The 12,481-nt window shown below is 37.6% G+C and overlaps 1 protein-coding gene across 1 annotated transcript in view; it reads left to right on the top strand.

Moving 5' to 3' along the window:
• NELL2 (neural EGFL like 2) overlaps window positions 1-12,481 on the top strand; it is a gene marked incomplete at both ends in the record, with an annotated part of 152,729 nt that overhangs the window by 50,608 nt on the left and 89,640 nt on the right. The window lies entirely within an intron of this gene.

The following is a 12,481-nucleotide window of genomic DNA, read 5'->3' as shown; positions in this document are numbered from 1 at the left end:
ATATTGACAGCATTCCAGTCTCTAATAAGTTACTACCCTGACTTTAGTAATGCTGATTTCACCAGAATTTGCTTAGTCAGTAGCTATGGAATAATAATAAAAAATATTCTGATTCTATTTATAATTACAAAAATAACCTGGAATATGTGAGTGTTCACATGGCCATATGTTGATTTCAATGTGTTTGTTCTTACCCGTGATGTGCTAATGTCACTCTGCACCTGCATAGTTGGAGTGTGGGGCATGGGGGTTTCAATTATTTATTTATGTGTTTTATTTGGTCCCATAACCAGGAGCACATTGCTACATCAGTACCTTGTAACTGGTGTTCTGGTTTCTGCCTGGAGCTTTTCCTCTGAAGATCTTGCAGATTTCTGTAGTACCAGTAATGATCTTTAGTGACCGTGTGTTCTGAAAAGAGCAGAACTTCACTTTAGTTGAAAACCCCCGAACTGCAGTTTTTGGACAAAGTCACAGAAAAATAACAAGTTGGAGGCAGAGAGCACTTCATGGAGCTGGACAGAGCAAAATACCAAAAACCAGCTAACTAACCAGGTGAAATTCATGATGTGTGCAATTTGCAAGGACCAGTTTGCACCCGATGCACTCTTACGCAGACAGAATTGCCACATTGACAAGAGTCATCTGGGTGGAAAGTTGGCCTAGGGGAGACACTGGCAGGAGCCATGAGAGTGTGAAAGAAAGCACGCATACAGTTTTCTGACAGTGCCTTTGTCGTGGAAAAAATGCAAAGGTTGTGAAGGCTGAAACTCAATAAATAAAATACTGAAAAAAACCTCACCACAAAACCATCAATAATGTGATCTTTTTTCCCCGACAGTCTAAGGAAGATATAGCAAACTATGAGTGAAATTGATTCAGTGAGATTAATATAAAATGATGTATACTGTTATCCTTTATTTGTATGTTTGTAAAGATAATGATTTGAACTAGTGGCTTTCAGTCTTTTGAACAGCAGAAGTTTGAAGTTTTTTCAGTGGAAACGTGAAGTGAATAAAGCCAGCTACTGTGTGGTTCATTCTCTTAGCCGTCACCTGCACGTATCTGAAGTGTGATGTACAGACCTCTAGGCTGTTATTGATCACTGGTCCTACATCTGTCAGCTCATAAAATATATTCAGCTTCAAATAATGGCCGCTTTGTCCCATGTGAGACACAGCTTCAAAATTGAAATCTCAGCAGATATGGTGTAACAGTCCTTCCTCATCTTTTCATCCATTCCTTTCCAAACAATCATTGCAGTCCTCTTTATTTCAAGTTCCTGATACTTGCTTTCTTCAATGTGCCAGGCACAGTGCTGAATCTACAGTGATTCTCAAGTTTTTGCATATCATTGTTCTGCATCTTCGCCAATATAGAGGACAGTGTCTTTACTAATTATTGCCTATTTTTTGTGAGGTTTCATTTGGTACCAGTTTCCACTAAGAAGAAAGCTCTGTCCTTTTGTTTGGGAGGGTAGTTGACCTTCCTAACTAAGCCTTCCTGTACAGGGTAGCTGACTAGTATTTTTTTTCCTCCTACTTGTTGAAATAATTTCTGTAACTTTATGCTTGGAGGTGAAAATTCTAACACACCCCTGGTTTCCCAGATTTCATTTTCTTTATAATTGATGACATTTGGTTAAAATCCGTTAAAATTATTTAACATCTAGATTTTTTTCCCTAACAGGTAAAAAAAAGTTGAAGATATTATTAGCTTTGTCATAAGCTATTAAGGTGAAGAAGAGCTTTTTTATCTTGCTTGTATCTGATAACCAGTATATATTTAGTTAGTAGCATTAGAATAGTATCACAGTGACATCATTGTTTTATATAATAAACTCTGGCAGAAAATGCCTGGTTTCAAGTATTACTTTTTATTTTTTCCTATGCTGAAAGAAGAGCAAGAAAATATGCTTAACTTGTCTGGAGAATAGGCACATACCTGTTACTTCTAGTGAGGGAATACTTCAAATACTTCAAAGGTAGGGAAGATGAACTGGCATGATTCTCCTTTTATTTTTATTAGTTTGATAAAGAGATGCAAAATCAGGTATTATTTCCCTAAAATGCATCTTTGGGTTATATTCAAATTCACTGAAGTGCAGCATCCTGTCTAGGCACATTTTACAGTCTTGAGAAGAGGGAGTTTGTTTTGTAGATATTTCCATCATGCCATATCCAGAAGCTTTGTTAGATCCTCAAGGCACCTAAATAAGAAGTCAAATCTGAGTATAGCTTAGGAGATAACAATTTTGTATATGGTTGTTTTGAGGTTCTCAGACAGGCTTCTTAATAGGGGTAGAAAATGACTTCACAACGTTTAAATCTTGTCTGTGGTCTTCAGTGGTTGTGTATGTATAGTTGGTAGTATAGTTTAAGAACTTAACCACAATTTTTTTAATTTCACAACTTTTGCTGTATTTTATTGCAGAGTTGCTATGAAGAAATGTGGGAATAAGTGAATAGCCTTTAAAACCTAGAAAATTGAAATAGATATATAAATAATAAAGGAATCACATCCTCATGTTCATGCATCACTTCAATGACCTTGATTCACATCTTTGCTGCTGTTTCCAGTGTGACATCTTGAGTCCCAGGAAAACTCAGTGGAAATAACAGGTTGATTCTTAGAGTATGGGCAAACAGATTAAAAATCCCCACCTTGGCTTCTGTTGTACTCTGAAAGCTGGTCTTTGTGTACATTGCAACAGTCTTTCATCATCTGGGAAGCTATTCATGAGTATTGTTTAAAGCAAGTCCCAATCATTCTTCTTTCTTGCTGACAATTGATCCTGGACAGCAAGAGCCCTGTCCTTTGTTCTTTCCCATAAAATTCCATGTTTTGAAGTCTAATATCTTCTAAACCTATGTGGACAGATATCAAAGTCTGTTAAATAAAATCCTGAGGTAGTTGTTGACGTAAAATATTTTACGGATCAGAAGAAACTCTCTCCATTGGAGAACGACAGCCCTTTGCATTTCCCCACCCCCAAAAGCTTGAAGATCATATTGCAAAACCACCTGAATTCTGCTGTTTAGAATGCGGTTCTTAGGAGACCATGGTTGACTGAGAAATAGGTAGATGCAGTGAGCAAATTTATTTAAGTAGCTGTACTTGTTATCACCAATAATTATTTGTATTAAGGTACCTTTAAAGCCCTGCTGTTATGAAGAGCCATCAATCCAGTTATTGTGCACACAAAAGACAATCGTCTATTCTGCAGGATGTGACAATTTAAGTGTAAGAGAAGAGAAAAAGACACTGGATATAGAGCCGAAGATGCGGGGACAGTAAGAGAAAACTAAAATAAATGAATCATTGTCCTGTCAGGCTTCTCTCTCAAGTGTGTGTTGCAGTTCTGTCTGGGCATTCATGAGCTCTGACCTGAAGCTGTTGACACTGTGGGCTGTGCCTTGTGTTCATAGTCAGGGTTGTGTCCTGCAGGAAAAGTGCATACTAAGTTACTCATATTTTTTCAAGATTTGAGGCCAAAATTTTTCTTTTTTCTTTCTTTCCATGTATTTACTCCTATTGTTTTAGCTCTTAGAATAACAGAATTTAGAGGGACGGGGAGAAACTAAATTGACTTTTCAGTATAATTCAATATTGTGATTAAGTTATCTTTATGTCCTTAAAGTACATTTCTAGCATTATGGTTATTTGCTTCTCATGTTTGTCATGGAAATACTGAAGTACTCCCTGTGTATTGAGGTGATGTGATTACAGGCAATGTGGTCACAGGTGGATTCATTTTCTTAATTCCAATAAAGTTCCGTCTAACAAAACTAGATTGTTCCGCAGGAAGGACAGTACTTGTTCTTCCCAAGGCAACACTCCAAATTTCTTACCTGTCAAGTTTGATCCTCATAGTCCACTGTTCTCTTATAATTATACTAAATATTCGTACTAGATCTCTGTAGCTAATGAAAACAAGGTTTTTGCTAATAATATATTGAAAACAAATTCAAGAATTTGCCAGTGCAAACTGGTATTTTTCTCTCAAGTTATCAAGAGCTTGAAAAAAATGAAAACCACTGATAAGTTTCATAAAATTAATTGTTTTGTGCTAATGCTATTTAACCCATTCCAGTCACTTCTGAGATTCTTGATAATGAAATCAATTAAATTTAAAGATGTACTTGTTTCTTTTCTATACCATTGAAGTTGCAGAGTTGTACTCTGCCTTACGTAGGTTTGATGCTAATAGGTGATAATTAAAAATTAAATATTTTTTTTCAACTGTACTTTCTGATTCTTGGTTTCCATGCAAAGGTAGTGGTAGACAAAAGAAGACGAAAGAAAATGAATTGGCTGACGTATCAGTAAGATGAAAGTATGGCAGCTCTCCTAGAGACTGGCATACACTACAGCCTCAAATATAGAAACACACCTGCTTGCACAAGCATGTGAAATCTGAGTCTAATAGCTGGAAAGGTCCCCCTAAAGGCAACAGGAGTGTTAACATAGGTGTAATATATACTTTTTTTTTTTTTTTTGGGTATTATCAGTGACTCTAAGACTTTCCCTCATTGATGTAGTTCCCAACCAAGAATGGAATAGTCCATTAACAGTTGCTATGAACTCCAGCTTGCTGTTTTTCTGGGACTGGGTTGGGCCATCAACAGTTACACTCTGGAGAAATTAGCTGTGACAAAGCAGAATCTATGAACATCTGCTCCAACTACTTTTACATTTTTAATTATTTCAAAACCTGAACTGACTTTAGACATTAAGTAAAGTATTGTTTGGGAACGTACAATGGATAATAGTAACTTCCGGCAGCCTTGAGAAACAGGGTGCGATGTTAAGTGTAAAGGGGTTTCTAGTTAAAGTTGTCCTTTGAAAATTTCCAACTCTGTTGGTAGCACCTGATTTTCTTTAGATTAGTTTTTGATTAAATGCTATTTGATAATGAATGTTGAGAGTGAGTATATAACAAATTTGGAAAGCTGATTTGCATAACTGACTTTAATCAAGTTTTCAAAAAATGTGTTTACCTTGCTGTCTATGTTACAAACATATTGCTGAACTAATGCTAAGGACTTAGCTTAAGAACATTAAGTAGAGTTCTCTGGAGTGTTTGTGATTATAGCAACTAATCCTGTCATTCTGGCTGAAATGAGGGAGGAAGATGATGGTCTCAGAAGAGGAATGGGAGGATGAGCAGATTCTTTATGCAGGAATGAGAATGGGTAGAGGAAGTTTGGGAGCGTGAAACCCTGTACAGTTCCTGTATGGACCTAGATGCAGGTGCTTTGAAAGAACTGAGGTCTAACAACAGCTATAGATGTAGTGCTCCATCCGTGTGCTAGTCCACTCCTGGAAATGTCTAACCACATTAGACTGGCCTGTGCCATTATGCAAACAGGGTGTATGTGATTATTGCTGTGATATCCAAGTTAATAAGGAGCCGCCATTTGTAGGGGAAGTGAAAGCACTTGGATTTGGGAGGAAAGTAGATACAGTGAAATGGAACTACATGATGCTGGGTCACAAGAAGTCGTGCCTTTGCCAGCGAGGCATGTGCGGCAAAGTCACGATGCAGAATTTCTGGCTAAAGTGTCTGTGGAAATTGTTCTGGGTCAGGGAGAGTCTGGTTGAGAATGGGAGTGTCAGCAGGGTCCCTGATAGTTATTCAGATATGGGTATAGTCTGTGGATTCTTAAATAACATGATAAAATTTTGGAGCAGAAGCTGTTCGGAACTTCTATGGCTTGGGGGCATGGAAATGTTGCTTCCAAGTTATTTTCACCCAAATAAATGCCAGATTTACTATTTCGTGGTGAACTGAGTAGTTTTGCTGTTTTCATAGAATGTTTTTTAATGCTGTCATATGAAACACACTCAAAATCTCTGTAGGTTCTGCCATTCAGAGGTACTTGCCTTTAACTGGATATGCTCATGTGATCTGTGTCCACAAGGCTGTAGAAAGTGATCATCTCACTAGTCACATGCAAAAATATGTCTTTGAAAGCTATGCATAATTGGTGCACACTGTTTTTTCATGGCAAATGTGGGCAAAAATGTGGGTAGTGTCCCAAAATACTTGATTTCCCTCCACACCCTATTTTAAGTCCCTTTGGAGCAGAGTAGAAGTTACCCCACATAAGGGCTGTTGGAGGAGTGGGTATCCTTCAGTGTCCTGTCCATGGGCTGTCCTAACTTAAAACATGGCAATGAGGAGCACAACCTGCTTTTTATATAGGAAATTTATGCTTATGGATGATAACTGTTTTCCTCTCGTAGATGTAAAATAATGACTCAAAAGTGTGCAGATTTTTAGTAGTTCTTCATTACTTTTAGAAATTCCCAACACTCAGTCCTAATCAATTAATCAGATTTCATCTTGCATATGGATCTCTGTGACTTGAAGCTTTTTGATAGGTGTATGTGCAAGTTTAAGCATGTCATGAAGTATAAGATGTTTTAGAGAGGTGTCTATTTTTCTACACTGCATTATTTTTCTCTTAACAAAGTTTTCAAAAACACACCTTTTATAGTTAACGCAGCAGTCCAGCTGAGAGAAGGTAGAACTGAAGAAGAAATTTCCCTGTCATTAGTAGCTATCAGCATTTGATAAAATATCTGTTTGCACCTTTGCTAAGATACAACTATGTCACTACTACTGCGAATAGCTTACATAAGGAGTCCATGAGATATAGTCTAATCCCACTTTTATGAGGATTAAGTGGGCATATAATGTTTGCATTGGAGTTCTTTTGGTCTTGCAGACTATTGTGCTATTTATAAACCTTTAATACAGTAATCATATAATTAATAGTAACTGTAATTGCTTTTCTTCTCTCGACACCCTCCAAAGCTTTTATTTTGGCATTTGATTTTGCTGTGTGACATATTGCTGCAAAAGTTGCTTGAGTATCAGATGGCCAACATAGTTAATTTGGCATAAAATGGGTGGGCATTTTGGTTGCATTAGTCATGCAGAGTCTTCAAAATCCTATATTTAGAGTCCATAATGTTCCAGTTCTTTTTGACAAGCAGAATCTGGTCCATTACTCCAAAGCCGGAGTTCTACATATCTGTCAGTAGAAATATTTTGACTGCCATATTTAACCCAGTTAGAGTTGCAGTGTGGCAGCAATAATGACATTTTTAAGAGAAACTGACATCAAACATATTGTCCGGATTCGATCTTTGCTTAACTGGAGACAAGCACACGCTCACTTTGTGCTATTTGATGGCCACTGGCTTTGATCAGACTCCCTGTCCTGCAGCCTACTTTAAAAGTTTTACTTTACTTTAAAAGTTTTACTTCATCTGTTAGCTCTATTTGCCTCAGCTGAACTGCTATTGACAATTTTTAGTCACATTTTGATTTGCTTTTTTCAGTGTTCAGATTGCTTTTGTAGTCTTTAAGTATGCCTCAAGGAGCCCTCATTCTAGGGTTCAGATGAATTCTAGAGAATACTTCCCAGCAAGAACACATGGGATAGATGAATTGTGTCATTTCGCCATAATAGTTGATGGAAATATAGGAAACGTGAGAAGCAGGTGAAAGAATTTGTAATTTTAGATTGACTCCTCGCTAATGTGACTAAACGGCCTGTTATTGTTCGTAGAGGTGGCTCACAGTGCTGATGCTCTTAAATGATTGTAAAAGTCCTGTAGAACAATGACTTAGTGTTTTCAGTGTGAGACATTTAGTTTTTCTGGCTACCAAGAAATAAGATACAAATAGGAATTGCTTCCTTATCATTAGGAGATTTCAAATCAGAATTATTATTTTTTTTTTTTTTTAAGCTGAGGAAGCTAAAGCTAGAAAAAAATAGCAATATATTTTCCACTTTGAAATCTGGAATCATTTTGAATTGTTCAGGGAGACGGCATGAAAAGAAGCACATCTCCACCTTCAGTGACTACAGTAACAAGAGGAACTTGTGCTCACCACAAAATGAGCAAAGAAGAAATAATGCCTGAATCCCTGAAAAGATAAATGAGAAAGGGGTGGGAGCAGCATCTAGTAATGGTGTGGAAGTCGAGAGAGAGAAATTCATGAAAGGTGACCATTGTCTGTGTGTATTTCTAAGCATAAAGCCACACAGAGGTTTTGCACTATGTAAGCTTGCAAAGTAGGATTAATGGGATTTACACAATGCCTAAGCCTTGATCTCTGAACAGTGGAAAATGTAATCAAGGAGTCTGCAAGGAGAGAGTTAGACAATTCAGTGAACAAGGAAGTTGTTGTTGTTGTTGTTTTTGTTTGTTTGTTTTTGTTGTGTGTGTGGGTTTTTTGTTGTTGTTTGTTTTTAATTTTTTTTTTTTTTAATGCTGATTTTGGGTGTTTCTCTTCCCCATCTGCCCTACCAGCATACGTGAAGAAAGAATGCAGCAACATAGAATTAATTACCAGATTTAACGTTACATTCGTAATTACTGCCAAATTTCACAAAACTTAAAGTCATATCTGCCACTTATTGGGCAATTACGAATACAAGAAAATAAAGTGGTTTGACGAGTTCACCACTGTCCTAAACTGTCTGTTTTCACTTGGTGAGATACCATGCATTCTTCAGAGGAAGGAAAATGCAATCTAGATAGTGAAGGTGATAAATAAGAAGTGAGAAAATGTACTAAGTGATATCTTGTGAACTCTGTAAACGGAAGGCAGGAGTTAGCTGGAGCGTGGATTTTGTATGGATGTTTTAAGAAATGCAGAAGGAGAGTGTCATTTGGAGGCCAGTGGGAAGAAAAAAGAGTTGTGAAAGAGAAGTGGTGGTTTGACAAACTGTTGGCAATTCACTGAGTGAACACAACAGCCAGTGAGCTCCTGACAGATTCCTTTTGCTGCGTGAATATAGAGAAGATGCTGTGCTAAAGGATACAACAGGAAATAGTTGTATTATCACTACACCTGTGTAAATTAGTGGTGGGGACATGAGCAGACCTTGTTAATAATTTTTTAGACCCTGTACTGGTGCCTGTCAATGAGTAGTCAAACTTCCTAGTAGGTTTTGTAGACTTTCTGTTTCATGTTCTTAGAAAACTGTGCTTTGAATAATATACGTTGGTTTAGGTACTGGAGGGCATATGGAAATTTGATGGCAAGAGGAAATGGTTGATGTAATTCAGCTATAGATGAAATCCTGCACAAGCAATAACTATCAAGTCCTGGAACAACTAATCATCAGGTAATTTCTTGACTGTGACTCAGTCTGTCGAGTGAAAGGACTTAGGGAGATGAAAGATGATATGTTTCCCCAGAGAGATACCAATCACAAACTAATCACGGTATCCTGGGAAGCATCTAGCCAAGCAGAAATTAAATCTTCACTGGACATTCCAATTACATGATTCTAGTCCAGATGTTCATGTTGTTGAAATATCTTTATTTCTGAAGGAAAATAAAGACATGAAACACCACCATCACAGGATGCGTGCTGGCTGTGACAGTTGCTAACGGGAGGCAGGAGAAATGTTTTGTTTTGCACTGCCTGGGATGTGGGTCCTGCTGTTTTAAGAGGGACAGAAGAAAGCTTTGTCTTACTAGAAATCTTTCCAAATGTGCTCACCTAGCAAGACAAACTTAAAATTTTTAGAAACCTTCAGCTTGATGAAAAGCTGCCCTGTGCTGTGTGACAGATGCCTCCTTTGTGGGCAGCAGAAGAAGAGTGGGATGACAAGAGAACAGGAGGAGACAGAAGCATTTTCAGAAGGACTGGAGAAGAAAAAACAGTGTGCACTGGCAAAGTTAGACCATTACTAAACCTACAGGTTTAGTTTTATTAAATAAACATGGAGCCAGTGGTAGAGGTGTAGGTGAAGTGACCATGTGCTTTTTGTAAGCTCGTTTGGCTGGTTCAGCATAGGTGAGAAGAGAAAAAACTAAGTGATAGTGCTCTGAATTAGAGTTTCAGAGTGTATCTTAGTTCTTGCTGCTTTTTAATGGAAGGAACTGTCCAACTATTTTGGAATCTTTCAGCTTTAGGTCACTTGTAGGATAAAAATAATACCAGTAAATTTGATTTTGACGATTTGAAGAGGAAATGTCTTTTCTGAACATAGATAGAACAGCAGACCTTAAGAAAACATGCTTGGGCTTGTGGTCAGATTATTAAGGTTAATGGGTTTTCTATTTAGTTTCAATTTAGTTTTTCAATTGGGCGTTTATTATTTGTTGTTTTTTCTCTTTTCTTAAACAGAGTTTGGTCACTCTGTATAGGCAAGTCCCTGGTACCTGAGGTCTTTATACCCTTGCTGACAAAGCCACAGCAAAATCCAATAGCTGGAAATGTTTATTTAGGGGAATTCAGTGAAAGAGATGTAATTTTCTTAGCTGCATGATGGCCAGGTGTTGTGGAGGTGAAGTCACCTCTGCTTGAAATTTCTAGGACCCACACAATCGTCTTGAAACACTCACTCTACTGCCGCTTTCTGGCCTTTGAGAAACAATCTCTGAGTATATGAAAGAGCAAGGGCTCTTTGGGCAGAGTGCTCTCTCATAGCCACAGAATTTTCAAGTTTTTATTTTTTTTCAAGGCTTTATGGAAAAAAGTTGATTTTCTTGTGGAAAGCACGGGTTTGTGGTACCGCACCACTGCATTATGATAATTTCATGTGCCAAGACTTCAGAGGGCTGTTGGTGGAATCAAGAATTAATGTCCTGATTTCACACTAAGCTTGGATGTGTTCTTTTGATGTTTTTTCTATGTACATTATTTTCTAAGTTTCTCTGAAGAATAGGAGGCTTGTTATCATTGATAAAGAGACTGGATTCAGTGGACTATGATCCATGATAGTATCTATATTTACAAAAGTATGTATACTTCTTTTTAAGGTGCCTGGGTGGTCCTATTCATATGTTAGGAATATTTTGGCTTCAGGAGAGTGTTTTCTTCCAAGTCAGAATGACAGTGATCTTGATTTCTTTTGCCTTTTCATGTGAACACACTCAGTCTGCCTATTGGAAACACGAGGATGTGTTGTCAATCCATTGCCATTGTGTGGTCCTCAGGCATTGCTGTGCTTCATCTTTTCCTGTGACAGGTAGTTCTTTGAAGCTTGAAATGTGTAGGGCAAAGGAAGGGGCTTAATATATGAGTATTTCAGTTTAGTGTCATGGCCAGTAATATATAGGAGATGATATATATGACTGGGCGATTGCCTTATCCTATCTGGATTCAAGATGTGCTGGTCCCCAGTAAAGATTTATACAGGTTTTTTTCACATGCTTCCTTCTAGAAGAGCTTGTTTCTATGAGGGAAAAGTCGCATGTATTGAGCTTTATGACTCTTTATGACCTTTCTTTGTGGATGTTTTACAAACTTACTCCTGTTAGCCCCAGGACTCTCCTCTGGACTCTTCTGTAACTCCTTTCTGTACTTCTTTTATTAAATCTGACTGCAAACTCTGCCATTCATGGGATGTGGGGTGTTGCAACGTGCTGTGTAGTTGCTTCTTGAAAGTGCTGTGCAGGTGTATATCACACAAGATATTTTATATATTGTAAGAAATATTTTTTGAAAATTGAAAAAAAACCCTTTTTATGACTTTGACCATCACTTTTTCAACATCAGTTCCAAGAGCTGACTTTTTACATTCTGACAAAATAATAAGTCTATAAAATCAAGGACCTGTAAGTTAAAATAAAAGGAGAGCTGAAAATATCAGCAATAATGGTAATTAATATAGGTCATGCAATAAAAACCTCTTGTACTTCTAGATATTTTTAAGTTGTCTACAAACTGTGGTCTGTTTAAGCAGAATAGATAAATCTCTCTGTGACTGAACCATAGTATAATTGGTTTACATCTCCAAATCAACAACTAGCAAATTAGGCCTCTAACATGTAATCTGGAACTTGAAAATGGTAACCTGCTCCGTTATTTCGTGATTATACTTACTTGATGAGCCTTGACTGTGTCCTAAGCAACAGACAAACATCCAATTTTCTGTACCTAGCAGTCACTTTACTTAGTCTTTATACTTTGCATAATGTAAGTGCAGTAATGGACCAATTTAAAAAAAACCCAGGAAGACGGTTTGCTGTAAAAGTATTTTATATGACCCTTAAATACTGAATAAGAACTTTAGTGAGCAATCCAGTATGAGCTGTGTCAGCACCCTGCTGTAACACCTGGCACTGCCAGGGTGCAGGAGTGGTATGAGGCCACAAACACCAAGCCTGGGGTGTCCTGCTGTCATTTGATAGTCAGAGACTTGATCCTTCTTGTGTTGGGGGAAAAAAAAAGGAGATGATCACTAAAGGTCAGTTCTTCTACAATAAAATTCATATACCCTCAGCAGTAGTGGTTGTTAACTGGGTAACGAAGATACGAATATACAAATACCTATATGGGGAGATGAGCCATCAAAGGGCTGTGACAAGAAATAAATATGTGGCTCCAGTGATCACCCTCCATCATACAACATTCCTCTTCAATAAACTGATTATCTATTAATGCCCCTTGTGCTGCTCTTACAGCTCTGTTTCCCTCGTCACCCTGAGCTGTGTTGCCCA

This window comes from Nesoenas mayeri (genome assembly GCF_963082525.1).
Source record: "Nesoenas mayeri genome assembly, chromosome: 1".
Classification (NCBI taxonomy): domain Eukaryota; kingdom Metazoa; phylum Chordata; class Aves; order Columbiformes; family Columbidae; genus Nesoenas; species Nesoenas mayeri.
Note: the sequence above shows the minus strand (reverse complement) of the source record. Positions and strands in the feature narration are given on the sequence as shown.